The following is a 15,000-nucleotide window of genomic DNA, read 5'->3' on the forward strand; positions in this document are numbered from 1 at the left end:
ATGTATTGATTATTAAAAGGGTTATACGGAAAACAGAAAATATTCTTCTCCTGATATATGAAAGATTAACGAAGAGCTGCTGTATATCATAAATCTTAGAAAAAAAAATAATATTCATTGAAAAGGGACGAATAACTTGGATAAATGTTTTCTGTTTGTAACGAATGTATTATTCTCGTCACTGATACACCAATCGCAAAATAAGAATTTAAAGCCACTAATCAACCGAATCGCAGCTATTATTCACCCGAACCTCTAGTGGCACGTGAAAAACAAAAAAAAACAAATGGTGTTTAACTCCAAAGGTAGAGTTTAGCTATCATCTGCTTTTGCAGATAAATGGCTTTACAACTAATTTTTTTAAAGTTGATGGTCTTTAGCTAATGTATAACTTTTTGCGGGTCTGATATTCTCTTTTATGTTAGTCTGTTACAATCCTGAAATCACTACAGATGCGTCACGTAGAGGTTGGGATCAAGATGGGTCATCAGAAGTCCCTTTCAAGAATTCAGTAATAGAATAGAATTAAGGCTGGGCTGCAGGCGGGGTTGGCTACTTCTCATTTCAAGCAGGGAGGGCTGGCTGTTTCGATTTGTCTTTTCTTTTCAGTCATAACCGGATTTTGGAGATGGGCGTTTGTATGGGTGGCGCTAGTTACTATGAACAATATTCATTTCCATATTAGGATTTCTTTTTATTATTATCATTCTGCGTCCTAATTAGTTTCCTTAGAAAACTCCCACTTCAATCACACCATAGAAGATTCTTGGACAATTTTTTTTATGTTATATGGACATCATGTTTCTGACTATAGGGATCAAGGCCATGACATCTTCGCCCAAACAAGATAATATCTTTATTTCTGCAGGAACTTTTCATCTAGGGTTTTTTTTTTTTTTTTTTTTTTTTTTTTTTTTTTTTTTTTTTTAAGTTGACGGCAGTTCGTTGATTACAAATCGACAAGTCCAGCCAAAAAAAAAAGAAAAAAAACATTAGAGAGGAATACTGATATTATTGTTCATCTTCACATAATAGAATGCATATTAAGAAATTGGCAATAGATACCCAACAAGGCACTTGAACAATAATATTGAATAAATTTAGGCTTTAAATGTTTTAATACTAAGTATTTTTTTCCAATTTTACACAGGAAACATACAATAATGATTTTTTCCTTAGAGAATTAAAGTTTGAATCCAAAATATGTCTCTACTAATAACTATAGATCAAGAAAAAAAATTGAACCCCTAAAAGTAGAAGCCTTGCTATTGTGGGTCCTCAATAATCTTGATCAGTCTATGAACAAGAAATTTCCTTGTTTGACAAACAATTGGTAAAAATGGAAGTACTTCAATTTTGCAGGTAAAAAAGACCCATAGTGCATTCAATTAAAACCTTTTTAGAATATATCAACTTGTAGATTTCGTGTTGAAATTACCAACTTTAAATATAAAATATTAAATATTGCCTTTTAGGGTAATATAGTCTGGATTATTCAATGTTCATATGTAAAGACGTTTATTTCATGATGATTAATTTGCTTCTCTCTCTCTCTCTCTCTCTCTCTCTCTCTCTCTCTCTCTCTCTCTCTCTCTCTCTCTCTCTCTCTCTCTCTCTCTCTCTAAGAAAATAGAATAAAGCTTTTGCATTTGTTTTAGATATTTCACGCTTAATACAAGCGAATCAATGCAATTTTTTTTATAAACTCTATATTATAATGGTTCTTTGATATTATATGGAGTCAGAAGAAAGAAAAAAATGACTAAAATGGTCTTGTTTAATTCTATTTAATCTTTTTTACCTACAAATCAACAAGTTCTTTTCCTTGGATTACTGTGTGCACACTAAAACCTGTACCTATCATTAACAGAAAAAATCTGAATTTAAATTCACAATTAGCAAATCCTATTTGATTATGAATTTCACTTAAATTTCTGTTTTACGCGTCACCTGTTGTCACTATATTAATCTTTGGGGATGTGTTTTTGCGTTTAAAAATATACTGTTAAATCAGGTGCATATTTTCTGACCATATTTGCTAATAGTTTTTACCTTTTCATTGTATGAAGCTATAGATTCTTTCCACTGACTGGTTCGTAAAAATATTATAAGGATTATCTAAATATAATTAGCAGTACTTCTACATGAAAAAAATAACATTTATATATGAAACAAATTGTAATATTTTTTTTTCTTCTAAAGAAAGGAAATGAAACCTGTCCTTATTCCATCAGGAGGAGATTTAGAAAGGAATCTAACGATTAGCTTAGAGTCCAGAAAGAATTTGTGATATCAGTTTTAGGAAAACTTTATAGCTTATATAGAAATTATTTATCAAATATCCATATCATGAAATTTATAAATAACATATAATTAAACATCAATTTCTGCAGAAACAGTGTGGTTTGAATATCCTTCTTGCTCTTGTAATGGAAAAGCTAAAATTTCTCTAACTGTTCTTCATTATGTATACAGTTGTAAATAAGTAATGTAGAATATTTTATATGCAGAGATTTTATTTCAATCATAAATTCTATAATGAATCAAAAAATTTGAAAATATAAGCTGCTTTGAAGAAGTATTTCATGTGTTTAGTTTAAATCTACCATCTAATCGTCTGAAAAAAAGAAAAAAGAAAACATAATGAGTTCAATAAAGCATACCAGAATAGGTCCTTGCAATAGACAAAAGAAGAAATAGTGGCAGAAGACAAAAGACAAAAATAAACAAATTTTAAATGATAAAAAAACACCTATCCTTTCACTGATATTACGTGAGAGAAGTAATGAAGAATAAACAGAATTACGAACATTTCTCATCTTTTCACAAATATCATCAAGGTAAAGCAATAACAGATATTGTAGTTATTCCTATGAAGAATTATGATAAAAGTTTTTACTAAGGTTTACTGTATCTAGTAAACTAATAGTCATGGAAAACCATGTTTTTTTTTTCTCTAAAGACATTAATACTTTTAAACCAATAATGTATATTTCAGTGCAACACTACAAAACCATCTTGGATTATCCACACATTAGACATTTTTTCATTCATACATTTCAATTGAAATAACACGAGAACTTACTACAGTAAACTCGATAGAGATAGTGCTGTGGGTTCTCAAAGATATATCGAATGTCACTTTAATTTTACTCATTTTCGATTATCATATTTTTCCTTATGTTCTGTTTAGTTGTGTCTTCAATTTCATGAACCAATAGTAAAATGTTCCATGTTCCTACAAGCTGCAAGTCATTGAGAGGAAAATGGTAAAGGAGGTAGAATTTATGTCTAACCCCACTCTATTCATGGGTCATTAACACACAAAACGTGTATTATCATGATCTTGGACAAGTGGAAGGAAATACCATACTGTTTGTTTTTGTGCCTATTCAAATTGGTCTTAGTCATCAACAAATACGTATATTCCATCATATTCAGTCGGTTCTTTTTTCAAATTTGCAATGTGTACATTATCCAAGAGTAGTTTATGAGTCAAAGACGAGATGAATGCCACTGATTAACTTTATTACGACGCAACGAGTATACATACACACTAGATACCCGCAAGGTCACAAAATACAGACATGCTATTTCTTGTCAAACTGTCAACATGTTCTGTTAACAGTTAAAAATGAAGTAGGCAGACAAGTTCAAACAAGTTGCTATCAGTGCGAGGGAAGAGCGAGGATACAAACGATAATATATACAAAGAAGAGAAATGTCGTTACTATGTACGCTCTTGTGACACACAGGTGGTTCATGGCTCCTCTCTAAAAATGACATGCTGTACATGTTAAATAGGGCCCCCTGATATAGAGAGGTGAACTGTAGGTGGGTCATCTGGCAGAAGATAAGCAGGTTTTACACGATCAATGGAGACCCAGTCTTCTTTGTCACGAATGTTTAGTAGGAATGCTTTCGGATTGCATCGGATCACAAAGAAAGGGCCTGTGTAGGGGACGTTAGAGGTGCCTTGCTAGTGTCGTTACGTTGGAAGACATGCGTTGCATAGTGCAAATCTGTCGATTTGTGATGCTTTGCTGGGAGCTTGTAAGTCTTGTGGCATGGAGTAGAATTTTCCTGGACGTGACACAAACACTGGAGATTGTCGGAGAATGTTGTAAAAGCAAAATATTCAGCAGGGACGACCAACGGGTCGCCATACACCATTTCAGCTGCCAAGACATCCAGGGTGTCTTTAGGAGTGGACTTTAGTCCCAGGAGGACCCCTGGAAGCTGAGTAAACCAGTTGGAGTCCTTGCAGCAGTATATCAAAGCTGCTTTGAGGTTGCGATGAAAACGTTCAACCATTCCTTTGGCATCGGGTTAGAGGCAGTTGTCTGTTGTAGGGTTATGACCAGGATATTCACTAATGATATCCACAATTGAGAGGTGAAAGTGCCACCCCTATCAGAAGTAATATGCTTAAGGATAACAAATCTTGCTATCCATCCTAAGAGTAAGACAGCTGTACATGAGGCAGACGTTGCAGTTTCCACGGGAATGGCTTCAGGCCAACAAGTAGAGCGGTCGATGATGGTAAACAGGTAATGATATCTTTGTGATGTGGGTAGGGGGCCTACAACGTCGACGTGAATGTGGACGAAACAACGCTGAAGTTAAGGAAAGGTTCCCACTCCTAAATCGGTGAGTCGATGTACTTTGGATTTGGCAAGAAGAACAGGCGTGGACCAAATCCTTAGCATCCTTAGTACCATGCCAAATGTACTTTGTCTTCAGCACCTGTGCAGAAGAATGGCGCGAGGGATGTGAAAGGTAGTGAATAATATCAAACACCTATAGGCACATGGGAGCAGGAATCGAAGTTCGCGGTATACCAACACTGACATCACAGAGGAGGGTAGTTTTGGAGCCGTCGAAGGAGACGTTTTTTCAACGGAGGGATGTGCAGAATGTCCTACACGTTTGATACTCTGGATCCTGTTGTTGGGCCTCAGACAAGGCATTGTAATCTAATCCCAGTTGAACGACGGGCAACGAGTTTCTTGACAGGGCATCGGCCATGGGATTCATTTTCCCAGGGACGTGTTGTAGGGTGCAATTGTATTCAGTCACGGTGGAGATATGTCGGTGATGATGGGCAGAATAGGCCTCAGTCTGTCAACTGAAGGGAAGCACCAGAGGCATGTGGTCTGTGCGAACGACAAAGGGCGTACCTTCTAAGAAATTGCGAAAGTGACAGACAGCCAAGTGCACCGCCAGCAATTCATGTCTATAGGCACAGGGGAGCAGGAATCCAAGGTTGCGGTCTACCAGCACTGACGTCACAGAGGAGGGTGGTGTTGGAGCCGTCGAGGGGGACGTTTTCTCAATGGAGGGATGTGCAGAATGTCCTATACGTTTGATACTCTGGATCCTGTTGTTGGGCCTCAGCCAAGGCTCTGTAATCCAATCCCAGTTGAGCGACGGGCAACGAGTTTCTTGACAGGGCATCGGCAACGGGATACATTTTCCCAGGGACGTGTTGAAGCGTGCAATTGTATTCAGTCACGGTGGAGATATGTCGGTGATGACGGGCAGACTAGGCATCAGACTGTCGACTGAAGGCAAGCACCAGAGGCATGTGGTTTGTGCGAAGGACGAAGGGCGTACGTTCTAAGATATTGCGAAATTGACAGACAACTAAGTGCACCGCCAGCAATTCCCGAACGAAGGTAGAATAACCCAATTCTGTCATTGACAGTTTTTTAGTTTTCAGCTGAAGAAGGCCAATGGACGGGGAGAGCTGTTGAAAACCTTCTTGAGTAATGCACCAGTAGTGATGGGGCTGGCACCAGTGGAGAGAAGGCGAAGGGAATGTGGGACGAGAAAAGTGAGAGCATCAGCGGTTGATAGTGCATTCGTTGGATTGCAGAAGGCCACTTCTGGAAGGGGATACCACTTCCAGTCTTTTGGCTTACCCTTGAGGGAGGTGTAGATGGGAGGAAGAGTGGCGGGAATGGCTGGCAGAAAACGGTGATAATAGTTCATTAGGACCAAGAATTCCATCAGTGCTTTGACGGTCGAGGGCGACGGGAAGTTCTAAATGGCTGCTACCTTCTCAGGGAGGGGATGGGCTCCTTCGAAAGTGATGCAGTGCCCTAAGAACGATACTTCGTTGACACCAATAGTACACTTGTCGTACCGGACTACAATGCCGTTTTGTTTGCAGGCAGTCGAGCACGATGCGCAGGTGACGGAGGTGTTCCTCTTTTGAAGAAGAGAACCCAAGTATGTCGTCCACGTAATACACACAGAAGGGGAGGTCCCTAAGATGCCATCCATGAGACGTTGAAAAGTGGCCCCAGCATTACAAAGGCCAAAAGTAATAGTAATTGAAGGTGTATGTACCGAAGGGCGGGGTGGCGACAGTTTTGGGGATGTCTTCTAGGTTCATAGGCACCTGATAATACCCCTTCAGGAGGTCGAGCATAGAGAAAACCTTTGCCTCGTGCAGGTAAGAGATCAAGTCAGCGATGTTTAGGAGGGGCTAGTTATATGGTTCTGTTTACATGTTCAGACGCCTGTAATCCCCAAACGAATGGAGGGAGCCGTCTTTTTTCAACACGATGGGTAAGGGTGGCGACCCGGGGCTAGAGACCTTTTGGCAAAGGCCCATTTCTTTCATTTCCGCGAACGTCTTTTTGGCGGGTGCCAATCAATCCGGTGCCAGACGTCAGAATTTGACAAAGACTGGGGGTCCCTTCGTCTTGATATGGTGATAAATACCATGATTGGCACGAGCCGTGGGCGTTTGGCGAAGTTTTGGTCGGGAAACTTCCGGGTATAACATGAGGAGGTGAGCGTAGACATCCGTGGGTACGCTGATGTTGTGAGCGAGGCTAGAGGGGGCGGGTTGAAGAGGTTTTGACAAGAATGAGTCTGCGTTGACCTATCGTCAGTGGGCGGCATCCACCAGAAGGAGGAAATAAGAGAGGAAATCCACACCAAGGACTGGCAATGCAAAGTCAGCAACGATAAACATCCAATTAAATTTGTCGTTTCCAGATTATAATATAAAGTTTTCGTAACCGTAGGTGGGAATCGCATATCTGTTGGCAGCTACCAGGCAGACGTCAGCAGACTTAGACAGATTAGGCCGTGTCCTGAAGAGTTCCCTTACCAAAAGAAAACGACAAGAACCCGCGTCTACCAAAAATAGCACGCCCGTTCCTGCATCGTGTAAAAAGAAAAGATTAGAATCACGGGAGGCCACCGTCATGAGTGATGGCCTACTTACAAGTTTTTTGGCCACTGAAAATCCTTGGCACATTTCTTCGCGGCAGCCCTGAATCTGGAGGGGTAGTAGCAAAACTTCAGCCGAAGGGTGGCAGTAAGTGGCTTCATAAGTCGTTGGTTGGAGCGCGAGCGAGTGGTGGGAGATGGGTGTCTTTTTCTCCACTCAGGCATGTCACGGGATAGGCGTGTGTGTTCTGCTGGATTCATGTCAGCTTCGGTTGACGTTGAATAGGTATCCTCTTCGTCAGGAGTGGAGACGTTGATGGAGGTCATGAGGGTCGTGAAGTGGCTGATCATAAGGGCGTCGGCTTTGGTCATAAAGTCCCTTATGGGTGAACTATCGACATCGTGTAAGGCAGCGCGTACAGGTTTGGGTAAACGACGTACACAAAGGACCGGAATTAGGTTCACCTCACGAGGAAAGCCATGTGTAGCAGGTTGCAGGCGAGCGATACTGGTCATTTCCCTGAGGGCAAACAAAGCCCTTTGGTCCCCAAATGGTTGTTGAACGAGCTGAAAAAGCTTTGTTATATGGGCGTCTGGCGACGACGAGTACTGCTGCAGAATGCATGTTCTAAGGGCATCATAAACTTTTGGTGTGTCTCCTTGTTAACAAAGCCAGTCGGAGATTTATGTTCGCTGCGAGAACATAATCTGCTTCTGTGGTTGCGCCAGTAATGCTCTTCATGCAGAACTGGATTTCTGCGTGCCTAAACCAAGCAAATGCCTCTCCACTGGCGAATGACGAAAGTTTGAATGGGGCGGCGCCAACTTCTGTGGAGCCCACCATAGTAACAGTAAGGGGGGAAAGGCAGGAAGAGCGAGTCGCACTCTGGTGTCACCAATGTGACAGTCCTAGAGTAGGTTGTGAGTCAATGGCAAGATTAATGCAACTGAGTGTTTTTATTACGACTCATCAAGTATATATACACCCAAGGTCCCGGTAAGAAGGTCACAAAATACAGACATGCTAGTTCGTGTCAAACCGGTTCTGTTAACAGTTAACAATAAAGTACGCAGACAGGTTAATTGTTGTCAGTGTGAGGGAAGAACGAAGATACAAACGATAATATATACTAAAAAGAGAAATATCGTTACTATGCACGCTCGTGTGAAACACGAGAGGTACAAAATATTACTTAAGTTATTTTGATCTCAAATACCTTACTAAAGCCTTTATGAAAATAATAAACTCTACGCTCGCTGAATTATACACAGAAAAATATAACATGTTCACACATGTTACTTTTCGTATGAAGTTACGAGTGCTTCATATTTCATTACATGTCATTGAGGTTAATGACACTGCACTTGTTATGAAAGCCAACTAATAGTATTTAGAATTGAAACACGAGAGAGAGAGAGAGAGAGAGAGAGAGAGAGAGAGAGAGAGAGAGAGAGAGAGAGAGAGAGAGAGAGAGAGAGAGAGAGAGAGAACAAAATTGATGAACATGAAAAAGGCATCTCTACTTAGGAAGACTTTGACTATTCCAGATTAAAACCGAACAGTATTAGTTTTATATGTTTGGTGATATGTACAAAAATTACTGTTAAAATCGCTGATGCATGGTATGCATATGATACGCATTATTCATAATAAAAATGTATTAAAAAATACTTATGCTTTTTTGTCACCATAAATAATCCTTTCCAGGTCTGGGACAAAAATACTTTGGGGGAGAGGAATGTGTAATAGTTGAATAGAAAACTCTTGATACATGAAACATCATTCAGCATTCATATCTTTCATGGAAAGTTTTGTTATCAGAATCTGAAAGTAAAAATAAATTCTATTAAAAGAAAAGTATGTTCATAAGTATGCAATAAGGTTTCTCTGATTCTTTTGGATAGATAAACTTATTAAAAGGAATGATATACCCGTTTTCCTTACAGGATGTAGTTCTATATATTAGTATCTGAGGAAAAAAAACACAGCATGGTTAGTGCCAAATCCCTACTTTATTAGCTTAATCATCGATAAAGCCTCTGAGCATCTTTAAATCATTACCAACACCACACACTTCAAACAAATTCATAGATGGCTCATCAGAAACTTGACGAATGCTCATCCAAACACTGAGCAAGTCATATATAAATCGAATACATTGCTCAGTGAAGTTTTATTACAATACCTTCAGAAAATTATCCCTTTGATGCCATACCTTATAATATCCTGATAATTTTATATTGCTTTATTAGCTACATGAATTTTTACTACTTTCCGCAGTTTATGCTACATAAACCAATTAAATTCCGTATCTGTCAACACCAACCACTTTACACTATATCTACTGTCATCTTAATCTATTATTCCTTGCGTCGTTATTTTTTTCTGCTAAAGATAAGTAAAATATCTATATCTAATTGTTTTTATGTGCTCCTTTCATATTTTTGGAAAAAAAATAAATAGGAATTCTGTTTTTCTTTATATAGAATAAAAATAAGTTGCTATAAAATGAAGGCATTTATACTTTTAGATATTAATATTTTCAAATTAGAATAAAATCGAGTAAAGGCAAGTAAGAAAACTGAATATTCATCATAGTTATGAAAGGACAAACCTTCTAAAAATACATTGAAATACATTGAACTCGTGATTTTTTATCCTTTTTTTTTATCGAGATGAGGTTACAATCCTTTAATATCGGCGCACGTGTCATGTGAACTCATTCTTTCATGCCAAGTTCTCATATCTACGAACCTTTACTTTTGTTGGCACAATTTGTGGAGGGGCTGAAAATGAAAGTTGGGTTTGGACATTTTGCAATACATTTCCATCAACGTAAAAAAAACAAACGGGACAGAATTCGTAGTGTTTTGAATTATATAACAAAATGCATATATATTTTGCGAGTATTTTTCTGTCATTCATTTTTTATTTTAGTTATTTTGTGGGGCTTGGGCACTTTATATTTTCTCTATCTTTTATGATCAATATCATTTACCGTTATATGATTCCTAAGGTAATGATTCTGACCAAATATTGCTTATAATCTAGATGGAACAAATAAGTGTAGGTTTAGAACCAAAATTCCAAGATTTATCAGTGCTGATTTTATCTTTTATACCTTTTTATATAAAGATGAAACTTTCTGAATACATTTACATAGTATATTTAAATTAGATAGATGAATATCTTGATTACCACAGCCGATGCACTGGTACCTGGTAGGATTGGTCAGTGTCCTTGTCTGAGCGTAACAAAGAATATGTAATCAGTGGACCGAATAAATAAACCAATAAAGGGAAGAAGGTCAATATTATTTATTATTTTTTTTTTGGTTAGATTGGTGGTTCTATAGATTGACTCTACTTACTAAAATTTAATTTCTTATTTCATATACAATTAATATTAGTCTATGCAATTTATTGAAGCTTATTTTCTGAAATACTAATCTTTTTGTTAGATTAAGCTTAATCAAATCATAGGTAATTTTATTAGCAATTGGTAATTCAAATTAAAATTCATTATTTGTCAGTATTCATTTGTTGATCAAACCATGGAAGTCCGCTATAATATAATATCTATAGTTTTCAGTTATCAAGATTCTTAAAGTTTTAATGAAAAAGCTGAATTTATGGACATTGATTTTATAAAACTCTTGACGGACATTATCTATACATTTTTTTTTAATTGTAGTGAAAGAAATATATCAAATAACCATGCGGTTAAATACTATGTTAAAAAGGACAAAATGGTAAACTAAAATAATGTTGATTCAAATATGAAAAACAATAAAAGATATTCATTATTATAGATGGATGCATTTTCTTTATAACCAGCGCCAGCAAAAACTTACCAGGATTACAATTAGGTCCACCAAAAAAAAAAAAAAAAAAAAAAAAAAAAAAAAAAAAAAAAAAAAAAAAAAAAAAATCTCAGTGCTTTTCAGTACTGATGTTAACTGAAATATAATATTACTAGAATTGCAAAAACAGTCTCATAATATGTAGTCAAATACATAATGGGAGCGTGATAGACTCTAGATTTGTGCAATATATGCAATAATATTTAAAATATAAGCCTTGTTCTGCATTAACTTGGATTTCTTTAATCCTCTATAGCTTCTTTGTGGGAAGGAATCTTATCGTAATCCAAATTATGATTAAACTATAAAACAAGAATTTAGAAGGTCAAGATTAAAAATGTTTATATCATCTCTACATCAACCTTTGGCTTGAAATTCAGTACGTCTAAAACACTGGTCAAGTAATCTGAATGTTGATTACCATGTAGCAGAAAAGATAGGTTTTAGCTTATAATAACCTAAAAGAAAATTCATGCAAGAATACTGCAGGTTTGAAAGCATTTTAAAAACTCCAAGTAAATAATAGGTTTTAGATTTTCCCGGTATCAACAATAAATAATGAAAAATCTGTTCATTCTCTCCTTCAAAACAAGAGGAAGTAAAGACAATAATATATTCATCTATTTGAAGAAACTTAGGCCTTCTTTTTTGCTCTCTCGAACACAAAGATTCTTTTACTGCCTAGACTTTGAGGAAGAAATTTCTTTAATGTATTTAGTGTCTTCATATATTCATCTAAAATATACAAATTCACTAATATGATAATGATATGTAAATGAAATATAAAATTTTTATCTAGATTAAGTATCGAATACTTATGAATGAGTTTAATGTATTTTCAATTATCAAAGGAGGATTAGAGACGCCAAAAGATTGAAGAAATTTTAATTAAGTAACTTGTATATTAGGGAGTAGATTAGAAAGTAAGAAGACTCAGAAAACGAGATTTGATTCAAATTACACTATTGCTTTGCTTGAATTAATTGAAATTATCAATTGCTTCAAGAAGACCATAAATAGAATTTCGAATTTCGTAAAGAACATATTTAAGTCATATGAGATATCTTCAGCCTTTGCTATAAAGAAATTTGAAAAGAAAGTTCAAAATGTAAAAATTATCTAAAATTGTACAGTACTAATATTAGGTAAATTGAATTTGCAATATTCATTGAGCATTATTATTCTTGTGAATATATTCTTTAATACTAAATGAAAATATTATTGAATATAAGTTGATGGATTTTCTTTGATAATATGTATATATTTATATGTGAAAAAATATTAAGAACTACAAATATCTAAGAGAGAGAGAGAGAGAGAGAGAGAGAGAGAGAGAGAGAGAGAGAGAGAGAGAGAGAGAGAGAGAGAGAAATACACACACACATCACACACACACACACACACACACACATATATATATATATATATATATATGTATATATGTATATATATATATATATATATATATATATATATATATATATGTATATATATATATATATATATATATATATATATATATATATATATATGTATATATATATATATATATATGTATATATATATATATATATATATATATATATATATATATATATATATATATATATGTATATATATATATATATATATATATATATATTTATATATATATATATAATGTATATATATATACTGTATGTATATATATATATATATATATATATATATATATATATATACATATATATATATATATATATATATATATATATATATATGTATATATATATACTGTATATATATATATATATATATATATATACATATATATATATATATATATATATATATATATATATATATATATATATGTATATATATATATATATATATATATATATATATATATATATATATATATATATATATATAAATATACATATACATATATATATATATATATACTGTATATATATATACATAATTATATATATATTTATATATATACATATATACATATGTATATATATATATATACATATACATATATATATATATATAATATATATATATATATATATATATATATATATATATATATATATATATATATATATATATATATATATCGCTCCATTCTTAAAATAGAACCTTTAGTTGAGATTTCAATACATTTTTTCTTATACGAAAAATGCATTTTTCCAACAAACGTAATTTGCAAAAGTGAAAAGAACTTTGGAATAAAAGACTTTTGTTACCATGACCAAAGCTTTTAAAAACGCTTTGTGCCCACTCTGTCCAAAGCAATATAAAGATTTTTTATACAATGAGATTCCTCCGTTCCTAGTCGTGAAACTGGATAAAAAATATGTATATACTCTTTTGGATAATGGAAGGCAGATATTGGTGAAAAAGACCGATAGAGAATGTAAATCTATAACATAAAGCTTAAAAAAAAGCTAGGGTAAAAGATTTAAAAAATAAAAAAGTCTGCCTTACATAACTCAAATAATTTTACTTGCATTATAACAAAAGAGATCCTAGACATACAGAATATACTTGAATAATTATTGGGGGGGGATTGTCAATATCATAATGATCACCTACTTTCTATTCTCAGATGATAAATGATTGCATTGCATTTCATTCGATAATAAAAAAATAACAGTGATGATCGAGTCTTCCATATAGCCCATATCATGATGCTTTTATCAATATTGTTTTCTTGCATAGCTACAGGTTTACTCAATAACACTATATATTGCATATCATAAACACGCTCTCTAGATCATAAAAGGTTCATAAATATAATATATATATATATATATATATATATATATATATATATATATATATATATATATATATATATATATATGTATATATATATATATGTATATATATATATATATATATATATATATGTATATAAATATATATATATATATATATATATATATATATATATATATATATATATATATATATATATATATGTATATAAATATATATATATATATATATATATATATATATATATATGTATATATATATGAATATATATATATATATATATATATATATATATATATATATATATATATATATATATTTATATATATATATATATATATATATATATATATATATATATATATATATATATATAAACATTTCCTTTAGAATTCAATATAGAAACGTTCATAAATACTATGTTACCTGTATAAGAATAAAGAATATCCAGTCCAAACAAAATTCAAATCAATAAACACATATATTAAAGAAATTTCAATTACCTAGAAAAAAAAAATCTGATATTCCGAAGACATCTGGACAGATGTCATGTGAAAATTGGGGAAAAATATATATTAATTTTCTTTTGTCTCCCTGAATTTAGTATTAGTCTAACCACGATTATAAATTTTATGAAGACTCACACGAATATCCTTAGGTATACAAGGAATTAAACACTTGTGATTATGGACCTGCCGATAAATAAGGAAGTAAAGACATAACATGTTTGTTAGTGTTTATTTCTGCAAACGATAGTGATTGGTGGTCCAGCGTCTTTGGCTGTTGCATAAGTGCTGTATGAGGTGAGTTCCCACGGTAACCTTTTTGCCTACCAAACTCCGTATATCGCATCAAACACAGTAGGGCAACAGTCGTGATGGTTTGCGTAAACGATCAACCCGTACTCGGTATATGCTTATAGGTTATCTGCCTTTATAGGCTTATAAATAATATGGGCTTGACTTGATAATTATCTCATGTATGCAACGCGCAGAGAGAGAGAGAGAGAGAGTGAGAGAGAGAGAGAGAGAGAGAGAGAGAGAGAGAGAGAGAGAGAGAGAGAGAGAGAGAGAGAGAGAGGATACGTGATAGAAGAGGGCAAGGAGGGAAGGAGAGGGAATACTAAAGTGGAGGATTCCTGGTTGTGACATACGTCAGACCTACGTCTCGGAAA

This window comes from Palaemon carinicauda, chromosome 2 (genome assembly GCF_036898095.1).
Source record: "Palaemon carinicauda isolate YSFRI2023 chromosome 2, ASM3689809v2, whole genome shotgun sequence".
NCBI lineage: Eukaryota > Metazoa > Arthropoda > Malacostraca > Decapoda > Palaemonidae > Palaemon > Palaemon carinicauda.